This window comes from Thermobia domestica, chromosome 16 (assembly GCF_964235325.1).
Source record: "Thermobia domestica chromosome 16, izTheDome1.hap1.1, whole genome shotgun sequence".
In the NCBI taxonomy this organism is placed as follows: Eukaryota; Metazoa; Arthropoda; class Insecta; order Zygentoma; family Lepismatidae; genus Thermobia; species Thermobia domestica.
Window position 1 is genome coordinate 93378750 of NC_137469.1, and position 20813 is coordinate 93399562.

The 20813-nt window shown below is 33.0% G+C and overlaps 1 protein-coding gene across 1 annotated transcript in view; it reads right to left on the bottom strand.

Annotated features, from left to right (window-relative positions):
• Positions 1–7681, bottom strand: part of Ns1 (Nucleostemin 1) — a 68568-nt gene extending 60887 nt beyond the window's left edge. The window contains exon 1 of the mRNA XM_081742756.1: positions 7602–7681. The gene's annotated coding sequence lies outside the window, so the exon portion shown is untranslated. The remainder of the gene's footprint in view (positions 1–7601) is intronic.
• Positions 7682–20813: the final 13132 nt, after the last annotated feature.

Genomic DNA, 20813 nt, shown 5'->3' on the forward strand with positions numbered 1-20813 from the left:
GGATGAGGCCATGGTTTCAACTGCATCGAACAAGAGCAGCGATATGAATTACCGAAGAAGAGGGTAAAATGGAAGACGACTAGCCTTCAAAGGCGCTTGTTCAACTTAGTGATGGATTATTCTCAAAGAAACACCATACTCGTTCAATATCTGATTGGAATTGATTACTGCATAAGGCTGTAGCTTTAGGGTATAATGTGTACAATAAGGTTCGTAGAGCGATTAACTTATTGGTTCGTAAAGCAACGTTCTTTTTATTATAGAACGTTACGTTGTTTTTCAGTGCTTGTAGTGTATGATATCAATTGCTTAACTATATAGATTTATATTACGCATAAAGCTGTGAAATATGTATCAAACTTAACGCGGATAGCTTGTTAGATTTTTTTTTTCTGAAACTGTGTAATACCATATGATAATATGACTTATTTTCTTTTTTAGTATCAAACCCAATGTTGTTATATAGTCAGAGTTACCATATGACAGATTTTTACCGGGACAGTCCCGGTTTGGAAGCTCTTGAAATGAAATGAAATCTTTGGATTTTACATCCCACGATTAAGGAGATAGGAGTAGGATAGAGGAGACGGTGATTGTGAGAATGAATGAAATGGTGTAATGAAGAAAGTGAGAGAAAACGAGAGAACTCCGAGTTTATCGATGCACGCAGCGTCTGACTACCACAAAGCCCATTTGACGCAAGATGGGATAAAACCAGGGATCCTATGAACCAAATGTGAGTGTTTCTACCACTGAACCACCGTGACCTCCATGAAGACTCTTATCCCGGTGTTTCGACAGTTTACATTTTGTCCCGGTTTTCAGTCGTGAGAATATGTTCACCGTTTTTTGTATGCCTTATCCTCATTGCGGTATTCTAGATTACGTCTGTTTTCCATAGTTTTCACATTAAAAGCTAAATATGTAACCTTAGTTTATAGTACATTTAAATATTGTAGAGCATTGCATACCACGGAGTACAGTTACATACATGCATACATGCATACATACACACACACACACACACACACACACACACACACACACATATATATATATATATATATATATATATATATATATATATATATATATATATATATAACTACGTTTCTGCGTTTCACCCTTTCCCACGGAGGTTATGATTCATTGAAGCGTCATAATCAGTGCTATTGGCTAGTCTCTCTGTCTCTCTCTCGCTCTCTCGCTCTCCCTCTTCATAACAGTTTTACTTAGTGGACGCTAAGTACACGGAACATGGATGTAAGAAAATAACAGGAATTAACGACCTGTGGGAAGAATGGTAAAATGAACTGGACATCCCTGATTGTGAGATAAAATCAATATAAAATTCCTTCTGTGAGCCAGAAACACTGGGCGCTAAGTCTACGGGCGCTACATGCACAGAACCATATAAATAGAAAGTTCATACGTGAAGAAGAAGTTAGTGGAAAATCGTGTAGCATGGAAGGTTCTCAGCTGAGGCAAGTGACCCGCCAATAAGGGCAGAATACCTATGATGATGATGATGACATATATATAAACACAAGGTTGAAGATGACTTAGAGTTTTATAATTGAGGTTTTTGATTTTGGAAATTAGGGAGCTTTTTCTTCATATTGTTATTTTATGTTATCAGTAAGGCTTTTAAAGAGTTTCAATGCGTCAGAACTTGTTTCTTTGCTTCCTTTGTGAATAATATTAAATAATAATAATAATAATAATAATAATAATAATAATAATACTAATAATAATAATAATAACCCTTCGCTATACACGAAATAATATGAGTTATAAGTAACCGTAGTCCAATTACGCACCTTGTGTAGGTTCCTTCGCTTTTCTCAAGTACAATTTAAGAAACACAAAGGTTCGGTTCCTTTCCTCAGTGAACCACAAAACAACAGTCAAACGTCAACGAACACATCTCCCGCTGGGAAAAATCCGTCCGTGAATGCTACTACCACGTTGAGTTATGTCTTTCAAAATCGTCAAGAAGTGGCTGTGATGTTTAGCGATTATTTTTCTTTTCTTTAGTCGTTTTCTTTTAAAACCTTTTTCTTTTACTTTCTCATAACTCAGAAATAGTGAACATATTTGCTGCGAAACTGGAGCAATATAAAACACCTGGCATAAGCTTCTATCCTGAACACGGATTGAATACTATAGCAATAGAATAATAAACGCTATATAAATAGTAACTATTGACTGTAGCAAAATGAGAGAAATGTACTGTAATAAACACACTCTTAAATTTGGATAAACACAAAGTCTATTGTGTAATAGAGATCGAATAACATTAGCAATAGAATAATAATGCGTCTAAAATCGCACTGTCCACTGTAACTGCGGCTTGATGTACCTAGGTAATTAAAACCACCAAAAACTATTGTTGTAATGTTCTAGAAGCAAATGAAAGCAACAATCATTATAAAAGTTTAACACAAATGAACGTCATTTTAAGCAGTATAACAATCACTACCCATGTGTCAAAGGGATACTGCAATACAATGTCGGCTCTTGAGGGGATTCAAATCGGTAATAGATAAACTTTAATATTTAGCACATCAAGGTACGATAAAATTTTTAGACAGGTGTATACAAGAATTACTATTTTTCGGGATACTCCAGTTTCATCAAACATTTTCATTTCACTAATTGCCTCATCATGATTCACTGGCTTCAGTTATACCCTCAGTTATGCCAAAGGGTGTAATTGTGAGCGATAAACTGCAAAGAATAATTAGTATTCACTTAAGTTATAGTATAAATAATTAAATGCTTAGCAAAGGGACTTTTCTCAATAGCCAGGCACCGTAGCTACATCTATTATTAAACGTTAAAAACAAGACGAAACAGAGACTAAGCTCTGGAGATGGATACAATGCGCACATGAGAAAAGCCAGCTGCTAAAGAAGACACCTAACGAGAAATACGTGAACTACGTGCGCATGTATGATGTAAAACCACCAACTAACTGAAACCAAATTATTACGAACCAGAGCTAAACTAGCGCCAATAAAAGTTAACTTAGATAATTAAAGAAAATACCTAAGATCTAATTCAACATTAGTGAGGACAAAAACAGCGGCACTTATTACATGTGAGCAACCCAAAATTAGCACAGCACAGATGCGCGTATGGTATAAGGGGAGGAGGGATTCAAAACACACCGAAATATTTTAAAACTTCCATGGAGTACAAATAAATTAAGGTCTGATATTGACTATAGGTGAAGTCAACAAGAAATGGATTAATAGAAAGCCTGTAGTTATATTTTCATTACAGCATGATTAAAAATAGGAATACTTAAATTTTAAATTAAATTGAATAATTGTGTGTAATAAAAAATCTGTTTTTCTTTGCTTTTCAATTTGATTGATTCTCCTTGATCCCGAAACTGATTTTATATTTGGACTGAAGAGAAAAATTTGAGAGCCAGAGCTAATTATGTGAGGTATGATTTTCCGGTCGTTTTCCATTTTAACGTATGCGGACTGCTGAGTGTGGTTTCCTGTTTTGTTGGGTTCTGATAACAAAAGCAATGTGAAAAGCTGGATACTTAGCATGCGAGGTTAATAATGTCTGATATTGACTATATGTGAAGTCAACAAGAAATTGATTAATAGAAAGCCTGTAGTTATATTTTCATTAGAGCATGATTAAAAATAGGAATATTTAAATTTGAAATTAAATTGAATAAATGTGTGTAATAATAAATGTGTTTTTCATTGCTTTTCCACTTGATTGATTCTCCTAGATACCGAAACTGATTTTATATTTGGACTGAAGAGCAAAATTTGAGAGCCAGAGCTAATTATGTGAGGTATGATTTTCCGGTCGTTTTCCATTTTAACGTATGCGGACTGCTGAGTGTGGTTTCCTGTTTTGTTGGGTTCTGATAACAAAAGCAATGTGAAAAGCTGGATACTTAGCATGCGAGGTTAATAATGTCTGATATTGACTATATGTGAAGTCAACAAGAAATGGATTAATAGAAAGCCTGTAGTTATATTTTCATTAGAGCATGATTAAAAATAGGAATATTTAAATTTGAAATTAAATTGAATAAATGTGTGTAATAATAAATGTGTTTTTCATTGCTTTTCCACTTGATTGATTCTCCTAGATACCGAAACTGATTTTATATTTGGACTGAAGAGCAAAATTTGAGAGCCAGAGCTAATTATGTGAGGTATGATTTTCCGGTCGTTTCCCATTTTAACGTATGCGGACTGCTGAGTGTGGTTTCCTGTTTTGTTGGCTTCTGATAACAAAATCAATGTGAAAAGCTGGATACTTGGTATGCGAGGTTAATAATGTCTGATATTGACTATATGTGAAGTCAACACGAAATTGATTAATAGAAAGCCTGTAGTTATATTTTCATTAGAGCATGATTAAAAATAGGAATATTTAAATTTGAAATTAAATTGAATAAATATGTGTAATAATAAATTTGTTTTTCATTGCTTTTCCACTTGATTGATTCTCCTAGATACCGAAACTGATTTTATATTTGGACTGAAGAGCAAAATTTGAGAGCCAGAGCTAATTATGTGAGGTATTGATTTTCCGGTCGTTTTCCATTTTAACGTATGCGGACTGCTGAGTGTGGTTTCCTGTTTTGTTGGCTTCTGATAACAAAAGCAATGTGAAAAGCCGTATACTTGGCATGCGAGGTTAATAATGTCTGATATTGACTCTATGTGAAGTCAACAAGAAATGGATTAATAGAAAGCCTGTAGTTATATTTTCATTAGAGCATGATTCAAAATTGGAATATTTAAATTTTAAATTAAATTGAATAAATGTGTGTAATAATAAATGTGTTTTTCTTTGCTTTTCCATTTGATTGATTCTCCTTGATACCGAAAATGATTTTATATTTGGACTGAAGAGCAAAATTTGAGAGCCAGAGCTAATTACGTGAGGTATGATTTTCCGGTCGTTTTCCATTTTAACCTATGCGGACGGCTAAGTGTGGTTTCCTGTTTTGTTGGCTTCTGATAACAAAAGCAATGTGAAAAGGTGGATACTTAGCATGCGAGGTTAATAATGTCTGATATTGACTATATGTGATGTCAACAAGAAATTGATTAATAGAAAGCCTGTAGTTATGTTTTCATTAGAGCATGATTAAAAATAGGAATACTTAAATTTTAAATTAAATTGAATAATTGTGTGTAATAAAAAATCTGTTTTTCTTTGCTTTTCAATTTGATTGATTCTCCTTGATCCCGAAACTGATTTTATATTTGGACTGAAGAGAAAAATTTGAGAGCCAGAGCTAATTATGTGAGGTATGATTTTCCGGTCGTTTTCCATTTTAACGTATGCGGACTGCTGAGTGTGGTTTCCTGTTTTGTTGGGTTCTGATAACAAAATCAATGTGAAAAGCTGGATACTTGGTATGCAAGGTTAATAATGTCTGGTATTGACTATATGTGAAGTCAACAAGAAATTGATTAATAGAAAGCCTGTAGTTATATTTTCATTAGAGCATGATTAAAAATAGGAATATTTAAATTTGAAATTAAATTGAATAAATGTGTGTAATAATAAATGTGTTTTTCATTGCTTTTCCACTTGATTGATTCTCCTAGATACCGAAACTGATTTTATATTTGGACTGAAGAGCAAAATTTGAGAGCCAGAGCTAATTATGTGAGGTATGATTTTCCGGTCGTTTTCCATTTTAACGTATGCGGACGGCTAAGTGTGGTTTCCTGTTTTGTTGGCTTCTGATAACAAAAGCAATGTGAAAAGGTGGATACTTAGCATGCGAGGTTAATAATGTCTGATATTGACTATATGTGATGTCAACAAGAAATTCATTGATAGAAAGCCTGTAGTTATATTTTCATTAAAGCATGATTAAAAATTGGAATATTTAAATTTGAAATTAAATTTAATAAATATGTGTAATAATAAATGTGTTTTTCATTGCTTTTCCGCTTGATTGATTCTCCTTGATACCGAAAATGATATTATATTTTGACTGAAGAGCAAAATTTGAGAGCCAGAGCTAACTATGTGAGGTATGATTTTTCTTTCGTTTTCCATTTTAACGTATGCGGACTGCTGAGTATGGTTTCCTGTTTTGTTGTCTTCTGATAACAAAAGCAATGTGAAAAGCTGTATACTTGGCATGCGAGGTTAATAATGTCTGATATTGACTATATGTGAAGTCAACAAGAAATTGATTAATAGAAAGCCTGTAGTTATGTTTTCATTAGAGCATGATTAAAAATAGGAATACTTAAATTTTAAATTAAATTGAATAATTGTGTGTAATAAAAAATGTGTTTTTCTTTGCTTTTCCATTTGATTGATTCTCCTTGATCCCGAAACTGATTTTATATTTAGACTGAAGAGAAAAATTTGAGAGCCAGAGCTAATTATGTGAGGTATGATTTTCCTGTCGTTTTCCATTTTAACGTATGCGGACTGCTGAGTGTGGTTTCCTGTTTTGTTGGGTTCTGATAACAAAAGCAATGTGAAAAGCTGGATACTTAGCATGCGAGGTTAATAATGTCTGATATTGACTATATGTGAAGTCAACAAGAAATTGATTAATAGAAAGCCTGTAGTTATATTTTCATTACAGCATGATTAAAAATTGGAATATTTAAATTTGAAATTATATTGAATAAATGTGTGCTATAATAAATGTGTTTTTCATTGCTTTTCCACTTGATTGATTCTCCTAGATACCGAAACTGATTTTATATTTGGACTGAAGAGCAAAATTTGAGAGCCAGAGCTAATTATGTGAGGTATGATTTTCCGGTCGTTTTCCATTTTAACGTATGCGGACTGCTGAGTGTGGTTTCCTGTTTTGTTGGCTTCTGATAACAAAAGCAATGTGAAAAGCTGGATACTTGGCATGCGAGGTTAATAATGTCTGATATTGACTCTATGTGAAGTCAACAAGAAATGGATTAATAGAAAGCCTGTAGTTATGTTTTTACTAGAGCGTGATTCAAAATTGGAATATTTAAATTTTAAATTAAATTGAATAAATATGTGTAATAATAAATGTGTTTTTCTTTGCTTTTCCACTTGATTGATTCTCCTAGATACCGAAACTGATTTTATATTTTGACTGAAGGGCAAAATTTGAGAGCCAGAGCTAATTATGTGAGGTATGATTTTTCGGTCGTTTTTCATTTTAACGTATGCGGACTGCTGAGTGTGGTTTCCTGTTTTGTTGGCTTCTGATAACAAAAGCAATGTGAAAAGCTGGATACTTAGTATGTGAGGTTAATAATGTCTGATATTGACTATATGTGAAGTCAACAAGAAATGGAATAATAGAAAGATTAATAATTTGCATATATTGGACATATTTTTTGATGATATAAAAAAGGATTAAAATATAAATTAGTAATTTAGAATTAGTATTGAGTTCTAGAAATTGTTGGAGTATGTGCTTATTATTGTATGGTGTGTTTGCTATCATCAGGATTGATAATAAACTTAATTAAATAAGTATTAAAAATTATTACGAAAGGAATGTTTGAGATTTGATTATTTAGTTTTTGATCACTGCCACCCTGCTTTTGTTTTCAACAACATGTTTGTATCTTCCCTTCGGTACCGCACGAACCATGTGGAGCTTGCAGTTGCAGTACATAACTTTTTCTTCTTCTTTTTAAATTAGAAATACTGTGACTAAATATTTATATAAATATAGTTTGTTTCTTTCTTTTTTAAAAAAAAAAAAAAAAGGAAAAAGGTTTTATTCTGATTTGGTATGCATCAATGCAGCCTGGATCCAACATTTTAGCTTATAATAAGTACTGGAGGTGTAATTGATACTAGCAAGTTTTGCTATGCGTTACGCTCTACAATCTTTGTAAAACCCGAAAGTATTTTTTTTTTTTTTTTTTGCGCAAGTATGGCTTCCCTGTATAGACTGGTGTGTTGAATATGATAATTAAATTAATTAAGACTTTAGTTTCGTGAGGAAGGGTAATGAAAATCTGAAACACAAGATTAAGAAGAAAAGAACTAACAAATACAAATTTTGCATCATATAAGCAACTAACAAGATAAGAAAATATGAAATAATCTATGAAAGATAGAAAATGGTGAAGAAGATTAGCAGTAGTAACACAAAATAGAACTGCAGTAAAGACATGAACAGGACGTAAATGACAAGCTAAACGGAGTGAAGTGGTCGTGGTCTTATCGATGGGGAAACAGATTGCCAATCTGAAGAACGTCAGTTCGAGTCCACGCAAAGCCCTCTTTTCACTTTATAATTTTTGCGGTACTTGAAAAACAATACAAAACGCATTGATATTTTACGCTAAACTAAGGTAGATGTACTATTGTTGTTGACATGCGCGCCGACTACGTAGGTGCTCCGGGGCTCGAGGACCAACCGCCGCACCCAGAAGATTTTTAGTTTGGATCCGGGTTTGAACACGTTTCTCTTGCGTTTAAATCAGCCGTGTAACCGACTGAGCTAGGGCAGCCCTAACATCCTTATAGTACTGGTATATTTTATTTAATCACAGCAGAGTCCTTTATGACAGTGTTCATAAAAGATTCTAACTTAAAATAAAACAATCAAATATCGAGACTTTTCTGAAAGCATATAGGCTAACACGTCCCGTCATTGATATGCATCCACATAAATTTTGGAAAGTCGGCGCCGTTGGTTGTTGAAGGAAACAGTATCGATGCACCAAATTTTGGCGCAATTGTACTTTTTTCTTGTTTTATGTCCCATTTTTGCAACGAGGCTGTATAATGACGGAACCTATAACTGAACATGGGTCCTGAATCACTCGGCCCTATCTAGAATCCAATTCGGTACCAGATGAACCAAGTGCCGCATGAAAACGAGCTACAATATTTGAGTCTTTCCCCATGTAAGCGATCGCTTTATATAAACTGCTTGGAAGATTGAAAAGTAGATTACACAACTTGGAAGTCCTCGAAAACTTCCCAAATTTCATTTCAAAATTTTCATAGTCATCCAATGGCCACAATTTTTCAGCTACACAATTATTTACAGAATATACAGTTTGTTCAAAGTGAAATTCAAATTACTTGCAGACACGAGACAAACATACAGACCATTATCGTCAATTGCCCGCCGGTTTCCTCGGGTAGAGATTCTTAGTTTTTCTGTACCGTAAGACTGGGTTACTTTGCACGCGATTTAAGGAATTTTAAAGAAAATCGCATGTAACTTACAAACGTAATGATTTAGAACACTGTATTTTAAACATACAGTAGCTAGATATATGTGAAAAACATTCGTGCAAGTTAATTAGTAAACATTCAGTATGATCATAGTTATTGAAATATAAACTTTGATGCAAAGTAATTCCATAGTTCGGGTTACTTTGCATAACATACAAAAAAGTATGTTCAAAATACGAATTTAACGTTTCTGTGCAGTTTTCCCTACAGTATTTATACATTTTACTTTTGACAAAACTGCATACAGTTTACAAAGGGCACTGGTATCGATACTTAGTATGAATTACCAATATTTCTGAAGAAAATTATGTATTTTCTGGAACCGGCACAGGAACCATATTCTAATAGACCCTCTCAAATTATTTTTCGGGATCCGCCACTGTTCATAATTTGTTTTTCAACAAGAAATGCATTCCTACATCAACTTAAATAGGAAATTTACCTTAATTTAGAATGCACGAGGTTTAAGTAGTAATAATTTCACATCTAAGAGGTATTTTGGACCTGTGCAAAGTAACCCCGATTAGAGGCTGAAACCGCCTTCTTCCAGTTTTACTTTTTTATGACTAAAAGGTTTCACATTTCAATTTCAACTACTGCATCAAAGTCCCAGTATATGCAATAGTATTCTACGAAAGTGACTTAATTTTGACTGAAATTCTTGTAGGTGATATCTTTCAAATTTTGGTGGTCTTTACAGTGAGTGCTTTCCATACCTTTACAACAACAAACCCTCCGGGTAATTAGAACTGGTGTTAACCCCCAACAATATAACCAGAATACAGTTAGATTTTCTATCTTACGGTGGCAGTTTAAACTTCCTCTTTACAGTTCATGGTTTTACCGATAGAGGACTGTGAAACTCTTTTCATACTTTGTGCAAAGTAACCCCTAATTTACAAAGTAACCCCGTCTTACGGTATATATATATATATATATATATATATATATATATATATATATATATATATATATATATATATATATATATATATATATATATATATATATATATAACCGATACTTTATAACACAATGTTTATTAGGATTATTTTAGCAATTGTTACCGCCTTTGTAATGCTCTTGGCTGACACGAAAGATCTAAACTAACGTAGAACAACGATGGTCTTGCAGTTTTGCTGGTGTCTAAAGTTTGTGACTGAAGTTTTTCCACCGGCAAAATCAGAGCACGCCATTGGCCAACAACAACAACCAATAGAAACACAGCAATTCCTTAAGACTACAATATAAATTATACGACCAGCATACTCCAACACATAGCTCTGAAGATGATACCGCTGTATGGTAATGAAAGCTCAGCACAGCAACATTCACTCTGGCAGCAATCCCGAGAACATTAGATTAACGTAGAACCAATTTAAACTAATATTTAGTTGAGTTCCTCTCCTCATAAAATGAAACAATAATAATAATAATAATAATAATAATAATAATAATAATAATAATAATAATAATAATAATAATAATAATAATAATGTTTAAATGTTTATTAGGGACAAACAGCTACAGCAACAAAGTGCCCCCAAAAAAGATTATACAAATATATGGCGCTTACATTTAAACATAACATAAAAACGAGACGGAAAAAAACATGCAATGGGTATTACAGATAAACATACAATGAAAATAATAATGAAAAAACAAATAAACATAATTATCATCCCAAGTACATCTCAAACAAAGTACACCCAGTCATGAAACTAAAATAATAACATATTGATATAATTATACAATAGAGAAAAAGTATATAACATATTAAAAAAGAAACATACATATAATCATAAAGTTACAAACCAAAATACATGAAAATCATAAAAGAATATAAGCATAATTTTCAAATCAATTAACACCTTAATTAAAATACACTCACTCAAAAGACAAAGAATACAAAATAAGCATATGGAATGTAAAACTCATAACCAGGATTTAAAAAAAAAAAGAAAAAAAGAAGTGTAGTATCCAAGGATAAAAGAGAAAAATATGATAGGAAAAGAGAAAGAAAATTGAGAGAGAGAGCAAGAAAAACCACCTAAAAGACCTTAAAAAACTTTTAAAAATTATCAAATGGCACCTTACAAGTTAAGGAGAAAAAATTATATATCCTTTAGAATTTAAATTAATTGTGAACGGATTTTAACAAAATTACTTTGAAAGATATCTATAGCATAGTAATACTTATTGGCTGTATCTATAGTTTTATAAATTGAACATTTCAGGGTAGGAACATTCGAAGCAAAAGGTACAAAATTACAAACATTGCGATATGGAATTCTCATGGACCATAGACCATCAATAGAAAGACACCTTGAAGAATATTATGAAAGAAACTCAAATAAAAAATACACCACCTATCAGTTAGAGGTAACAAATAAAGTTCTTTAGATATACAAGACAGACTCATATCTTTGAAGTTTTTAAACTTCCATCGTAACCAAGCCAAAAAAATTGTTTTGAACAGATTCTATAGCATTTACAAAATACTTACTTTCACTATTCCAAATATCAGTGCCGTACTCCAAATGGGATGGCACGTTGCAAATGTACAGTCTTACAGGTGTTGACGTTCGAAAAATTACGGCATAGACAATTTAACATAGCTAAGTTCTTCCTAGCCTTAGAAGTTATTACCTGTAAATGCTTGTTGAATAACTTGTTATCTAAAATTATTCCTAAATCTTTGGCATAGGCTACAAAATCGATTCTCTGTTTACCGACTGTGTAATTATACAAAAGATCAGTTTTCCTTGAGAAAATTATACCTTTAGTCTTGGTAATATTCAAAGGCAAAAAATTGTTTTCAGACCACTTGACCACTAATTCAATATTATCTTGTAGGTTTACTTGATCTTGAAAGGTTTTAATTTCTTTAAAATTTTTTATGTCGTCGGCATACATCAGATATCTACAATTTAACTTCTCAGGTAGGTCATTTACATATAACAGAAACAACAACGGACCAAGATTAGAGCCTTGAGGCACACCAGGTGTTATATTATGAATAGAAGACATACAGCCGTTATACCTTACTTCAAATTTCCTATTATTTAAATACGAATTCAGCCACTTTATTATTTGATTCGATAATTTGTACTCATACAACTTACTTATTAATAAGTGATGAGGTAATTTGTCAAAAGCTTTGGCAAAATCAAAGTAAATAACATCTGTCCGACTACCCGATCGAATAACAGAAAACAAACTATGAACAAAGCATGCCAAATTTGTAATAACTGATTTACCATTTATAAACCCATTTTGATTTATGTCCAACTGATCACGTACAGCATTATACAAATAGTTGTACATTATTTTTTCAAAAAATTTAGGAATAACATTCATTATAGAAATTGGTCTATAATCATTTATTTTGTCACCTTTAGTCTTAGGTATTGGTGTTACGGCTACAATTTTCCAGGCTTCAGGATAAATATTTTCATTTAAACTCCAATTGAACAAAGATGCTAACACTGGTGAGATTACCTCAGCTACACCTTTTATAATAAAAACAGGTATTCCATCTATACCTGACGCAGATCTAGTCTATAAGGATTTAATAGCATTTCTTACATTTCTAGTTGTAATAGGATGTATTTTCGTTTCACAGAAAGTTTGTGATGATGTTGAATAATTATTTGTATTGCTAATATTTGAAAATGTCTGATAGACTGATGCGAAGTACTCTGCAAATAAATTTGCCAACGACTCGCAGTCGGTAACCAAAGAATCATTTACTACAATTTCAGTTGCAGTCTTATTTTTACCCTTAGATACTTGTCTCCAAAATTTCTCAGGATTGCTTTTTAATTGATTTTCCATTTTAATATAGTGAATACGTTTGTCATCTTTTAATTGAGTCTTAAAAGCCTTGCGGTAATTAGCAAATAATAGTCTTCATGCTTTAGTGTAATTTTATACTTTTTGTGTGCTAAATTCTTTGCTTTTAATAAAGAAACAGATTTTTTGGAGTACTAACAAGGATATTTAGATATTCTTGGCCTAGATTTCGGAATAGTTGTTTCCATAGCTAATACAATTGCTTTTTCAAAATCGAAAATAGCTTCATTTATATCTGGTTTTAACAAGATCATATACCAATCTATATTAGCCAGTTGTTGATATAATGCTTAATAATCACCTCTAACAAATTGAAAACGTTCAGAAAACTTATTTATTTTAAAACCTTTAGGTAAAAACACAATGATTTCAATCGGTAATGAAAAGTATCAGGACAGACCATGCACTGATTAGTTTTTCTTGACATAGAAGTAGCATTTGTGATAACAAGATCAAGAGCAGAAATTGAAGGTTCAACACACAGGTTAGTATTTTCAAAAAAAAAAAAGAAAAGAAAAGAAAAAGAAAAAGAAAAAGAAAAAGAAAAAAGAAAAAACAGACAATTGCTGAAACTTCAATTTGGAGTAATAATGTATTCCTGGAAGCTGTTCATTATTTAACCAATCAACTTTGGATATATTGAAATCTACAAGAATCAGTATATCATTTTCCAAAGGATTCAGCCTACTAGAAATATGGTTCAAATAATTTTCAAAATTCACAGTGGAAAAAGTTGGGTGAAAATAAACACACGATATTAAGAGATTCTTTCCAGTATTACATTTTAGTTCAATCCACATACTTATAAGTTTAAGATCAGGCCTGCAATTCACCATGAGGTTTTTCCTTATTGCTATCAAAGATCCACCACCTCTTTGACATGACTCTTCACTATATAGTCTGTCGATCTAAAACATGTATAGGTACCTGGGAAATAATCGTAGTCTCTATGAATATCGGGTAACCATGTTTCTGTTACTGCGATTATATCATATTCACAGTCAGAAATTGAAGAGAAAAAATCACTACTTTTAGTTCTAAATCCACAAACATTTTGATACCAAATTTTAAGGTTTAGGTTCATCATGCTTAGTAGGAGAATTATGATTAGTAACTTCGCCATAATTACGCAATCTACCATAGAAAGGACATATGAGAATACCTGTAGGCCACACTTTAGGATCGTTAATTTGGGAAAAATCTGATTAATTCACCTCAATATGAAAGGAAGAGTAAGAATTATGTTTAGTCTTCAATCTGGTACAAACCACTTCTTTCACGTTGAGTTTCTTAACAATTCCTTCAACTTCTTCACTAGTAACTAACGGGTTAAGTCTTGTTACAAACAGTGCTTTTTTTCTTGCTTTAGATACCAGGTTTGAATTACCTGATCCACAGCCAACGGTGAGTTTCCTTGGTTGTCTCCGAGAATCTGAAATCGGCAAATTGTTAGCTCTCAGAGCTTGAAATGGTTTATTATTTTTGGATATTACTTGAGACCAGAGTGAAGGTGTTGATTTAGAGGATATTTGCTCATCTTTTCCAGTTTCACTATTATCCGTTAAATGTGGGAAATGATTTTTATCATTGATATTAGGAGTCGGTGTAAATTCTTGTTCAAAGTCCTGGTTAGAAGTTGAGATCTTTTGGGTGTACACTTGTTCTCCAATTAACAAACTTCTAAACAAAGAGTTTTCTTTCCTCAAACTTACAATTTCATTTTTAAATTCAAAAAGTTCATGTAAAAGTTCACTCTTGATCTTGCTTACACTAAATTCAAGTAATTTTGATATCATTTCAAAGTCCATAGAAGAACCCTTACAACAAGATAACTGGTCATCTTGTCTCTTTTCATTTTCAGAGATACGTAGTTGCCTACCACTAGTTGCACTACCACAAACAAAAAAAAAAATATCTTTTTGAGCACAAGCACTACATTTAAATTCACTTAATTGGATATGTTACTTTTTACTAATTTGCTCAAAACAAGCTGAGTGACATTTTCTCTGACAAGTATTACATTTAACAGTTTTCTGCTTTCCATATATACATTGATTACATTGTGGACAATCATCTGCTAGAGGTGCCATTTAATATAAACATAATGACACTAAAAAAAGAAAAAGAGAAAAATAAAAAAGACAATGAACGCACACACAGACGTACAAAAGACTCCAAACAGCCAAAAAGGAATCTGTTCACAATTTTTTAAAAAAAGAAATCAGCTTCTCGACCTGCCAGAGGATCTAAAATCACTGAAGACCTCACGACCCAACCTATTATTGTGAAGCTTAGGAACAGAGAAGATGGAAAGGTCCCTGCTTAGCCACCATAGAACCCTGCTACGAGATACTAATGCACCTCGACTTACTGCTCACGGTGTTTGCAGCCCCACCTCGTGGAGGAAGGGACAGTTGCTCATTGACGATAATTGGCCAAAAAAAAGGAAAAGACCTTAAAAGAATTGAGCAACCTCGGGGCCAAAGGCCGAGAAGCGATCAATAATAATAATAATAATAATAATAATAATAATAATAATAATAATAATAATAATAATAATAATAATAATAATAATAATAATAATAATAAGGTAGTTACAAGATTTAAAGCGAAGACATGAGGTTGTAGTGCCAACTACATTCTCAATAACTTTGGTCTGTAATATTTTTAACCTTAGTACTTTTTCTATTATTGATCTGGCCACTCTGTAAAAATGTTCTATCTTTCCTCGGAATTTAAGGGTAGTGACGTGTTAGGGGATGAAAGATGGTAGTTCAGCGATAGGAGTAATAGTATACGAACCCTCAATGTATCGTGCAATTTCCTCTTAGTTTTGGATATCCTTAATAATGGTTGATAACTTGGATACTTTGGGTCGCTTAGCCTTTGTACTAAGCTATTTATTAGTTATGGAATTCATGGTCTCTTAGCCTTCATACTAAGCTATTTATTAGTTATGGAACTCATGGTCACTTAGCCTTCATACTAAGCTATTTATTAGTTATGAAACTCATGGTCACTTAGCCTTCATACTAAGCAATTTATTAGTCATTGAACTCATGATCAGCTTAGACAACGCACTAAGCCATTTATTAGTTATGGAGCATCCTTACTGCTAGCTTAGCCTTCGTACTAAGCCATTTGTTATTTATGGGACATTCCTTATGTGTTGCTTAGCCTTTGTACTAAGCTATTTACTTATGGAACTATACTATCGGTTACTTATCCTTCGTACTTAGCCAGTTCCTGATTACTGGTTATTACCCCAACAGAAGCTGTTTGTGTCCCTGTCTTCTTTCGCACTGGAGGAATGTGGATTTCAGTTGGTGATTTCCTGATTTTTCTCGCCATACATCTCTATTTGGCGACAATCAGCCATTTGGAGCGTCCACGATTTACGTCAAGAGTGCTTGACTTTCATATCAAGCTTTTTTATGTCTACAGGCCTTTGCGTGCATCCTAACTGATTCAACTTTATCTGTATCTTGTCCTGGATTGCAACACTGAGTGTTATGTACGGCTTCAAGTTGTACGGCAATTATGTTTTCTATTTGCTTGAAGATGGAATATTTCTTTGGCCATTAAGCAAATTCCGGTTGTGAATGTTGTAATGGAAATGTTAAGAGAAATTATGTACCAATTAATAATGTCTTAGTGAAACTCTGTGTACAAGTAAGAGCGCTCTTATCATCTTTCTTTGTGGTGTATACATTTTAAAGTGTTTTTGCTTAAATTTCTTATTTGCATTTATTCTGTTTTACTTTTTTTCTGTTTTTACTTACTCACATATAAGTTTCCAATGTTAATGCTAGTTATTTCACTCGTAAAGAAGTATATAATTGGTGGAGTAATCTATACCATTTGTAGTAAAATATGATACTACCATTACAATTTTTGATACAGTTTCTTGTCTTGTTGCAGTGAATAATTCTGCTGTATCAAGGAATTCTGTGCCATTCTCATTTTGGATAATCCGGCTATATTTGTGTCGACTATCTCCGTAGAAAGTGGAGAAAAGGTAGAAGCAAAGATATTAGGCTACTCCATTTAAAAATTTCGTCATTTTTTAAATTTTTATTTATTTTTATCTTACTTGGCTCAATTATATTTTTACTTGTGTTAAGTATTTGAGTCAACCAAATCCCAGAGTACTATGTTTTCTCATTGAATAATAAAAAGACAAACAAATATCCAGGGAGTAATCTACACCTCCCCAACACCCTCTCAAATTTCTTTACACACACCCCTGGATGTAAAAGGAATACTCCTCCAAATCCAATTGTATCAATCAGTATCATATAGGTTATTTATTCCATCAAGTTAAAAAAAGGTTTAGCGTTTAGGAAAGAAGGCAATATTCTTATTTATTTATTTCAATTCAAAATACGAAGCGACCTCGTTCCCATGTACGGCTTCGAGAACCACATGACCTCATTGTTTCGGATGGTGTTTCGATCAAAACAATTGACAAAACAAACCCTCTCATATCTACCCTCCTGGGCTCCGCGGTCGTTTCCGAGAAAAGAGATTGATGGACAGATGCAGATGACTGAAATTGGCAACGTCTTGAGCGGTCATTCACCTACAGGTACCTACTCTTCAATAAGGAGAAATGAGTATATAGTAATAAGCCTACACCAGATTCAGTTGGTAAGTGCTACTCTGCAAGTGGTATATCAACGGACAGGAGTTAACGTTTCTAGAAATGAAGAGATCGATCGAAGTAAGAATTATATATGTTTTAGACTGACACTAATGTTATGCAGGAACGCATTTGTCGCTAGCTTTTTTTTTTTTTTTTTTTTTTTTGTAAAGTATATTTATATTCACGTAAATTCATTGAGCGGATTAATAAAATTAGGCTACATAAAAAAAAAAAAAAAAAACAGAAAGATACAAAATATTTGTAAATTGAAAAACTGGATTTTTGGAAAACAATTAAATCAATGAATAATTTTCTTATGGAAGATATTCAAAGCCAATAACGTAGCTAGGAATGGGCAAGAGCGGAGATTAGGAGATCAAATAATATTACAACAATTAACGTTAACAACAGGGTTAGAACATTAAAATAATGAAATTGCAACTATGTAGACTCATGTGCAAAATGATTTATCACATATCTATAACTGTCTTCTTGCAAGAATATAATTTGATAATTACTTTTCAAATTAATTGCAAGCTTTTCCTCAGTTGAAAGCTGGACAAATTGTTTTATTTATTTATTTATTTTGTAAGTTATTTACAGAAGTCATGGTACAGAATTCATTCAGAATTTGTAGGTTATTTACATAATTAGAGCACACACAATACAATTAAACCCAATAGGTCTCCATAAAAACCAAAATAGTTTATACAAAAGATGTACCAGTATATGAATTGCGAATGTCACATACACATACATAAACACACACGTACGTAAAAGAAAACCTACATTACAATGAAATCTTTGAGTTTTACGTCCCACGATTATGCCGATTAGGCTAAAGGAGACGGTGATGATGAGTAATGAATGAATGGTGGAATGAAGAAAGTGAGATGAAACAGGAGAACCCCGGGGAAACCCACACACACGGTGTGTCCACCACAAAGTCCACTTGGCTGGGGCTGGGATCGAACCCGAGATCCCAAGCACCAGAGGTGAACGCTCCACCACTGAGCCACCGCGGCCCACCTACATTACAATTCATCCGTTTTGGTTGTTAAGCAATGCACGATGAACACAATATACTTCCACATGAGGCGATACAACGCTTATATATGCCGTACGTTCTGGAAAGCAAACTCTGAAACCCAACAGATGTATGATTAGCATTAACAGAAACCAAAAGTCAAAGAACGTCAAAACAAACAACATTGCCAGTTCTATACCCAGAAATATTTGCTGGGAGGGGACCAAAGTATTTGAGGGGGTCCAATGCGTGTATGTAATATCGAACCTGTCTTATTCTGCACTCGAAAAGACGATAAGTAATTATTAACTACTGTCACCTATATTTTTAGAAAAAAATATAGAACGATTATTTTAATAACAAAAGAAAGAGTACATGATGAGTCATAAAATAAAATATTTAGTCTATATCAATCATCTCTCTGTTAAACAAGTATAGTTCGTCAAGATAGTGTACAAATGTTAGCTGAGTTTCGAAATTTTGGGGAGTTCCGGACCCAGTGGACCCCTCGTGGCTGCGCCCCTTCCCATTGCTAACCAGTCCCAAATTCAATGGAGCGTTTCCCATGATACTAAGTGCAAAGTTACAAAGAGTATAAAATACATTTATTTTATAAAAGAAATATGTATTTACTAAAATACTATCCACAGAGGAGGATTCTACATATTGACTTATTAATATTTGGTTCACAAATTACTGTACTGTACTTAGCTTATTATCTATATAAGCTAAAATTAACTTGTAAATGCGGGTCTACTTTCATTTGTTTTCTGCTCTACTACATATTTTCCTTCTTATTTTGTAATTCTGCACACATTTTTTAAAAACATTGTCATGATATTGGTTTGCTTCAGTATAGTCCCGCAATTTAAAAATATGAATGCATAAAAATAAATTTCATTTGTTAATTGGTAGTGAAATAAAATTTAGAAATTTTACTGAGCGTGAGAAACCTCGTTCACTGGAAACCGTGCCGTGTTGCAGAAGCACTGCAACGTCCAGAGCCTTTAACTTCTGCGATAGGACAAAGAAAACTTAACATACGCTACAATTGCCGTGCTGTAAAAATCTGGTCGTTGTATGCTCGCTTCAACGCAATATAAATTAAGAGATTCTGTGACGAATTGGTTTTCGCTATTTAAAATGGATTAATGGAACGGACAGTTATAGAAGTAAAAAATACGTTATTTAGGGAGTATTAGAAAGCATTTTTTCTGTTCTTTACTATTACTGCTAACAATATTTTTTTCTTGAAATACTTCGGTCGTTGCGCAACGCTGCAACACTAACATTAGCTGCCACTGGTATTAACCACTTCCCGGTCCATTTTATCCGAGGTAACCAGGTCCTGGCGGAGCAACCCGAGTTATTAAGATTTCCGCATGTGCTTCAATTTGGACCAGGACGAGTAAATTCGAACTTTGTTTCGTCGACCGTTCTTTCGTGATTTATTGCGAGATATTTCGTGTACAACATAGTCACGTTTGGGAAGAAAATTCGACCAGAACTTATCTACTTAGTAAAACGAAATAACTCGGGTTAATCCGGGAAGCGGTTAATTATGATCTGCTGTAATAAGCTATAACCAGCAGACTCGACAAAGAAATGTTATCGTCTGCAGTAGAACTGTTCTTCAAGCTTTCAAGTTCTTTAATTAGTTTTGCTTAGTTAAATCATAGTCATAATGAAACCACTTATCCGCGTTAACACCAGTCTAACATACTTCTTTTCTACTCAAAACAACTTCATCTACATCATCATTATCTATAAATACATTTTATTTTATAAACAAGTTAATTTCAGTTCCTCATATGTTTCAGAACCCGATTCTGAATAAGTTTTTTTTTCTGTGAAATAAATTACCTTGGCAACTTTCCTTGCATTACTAATATACTTTCTGTTTCTAACATCCTCTACGCCAGTGTTTCTCAAAGTGTGGGGCGCGAGGATGGGTCGTAAGCATTTTTCTTTTAAATATAAAATTTTATTTTGGTGCAGAAACATACGCATACTATTCAGAAAATGAAAATTGGAAGCGTTTGTAGATAATATGAACAAGAAGTG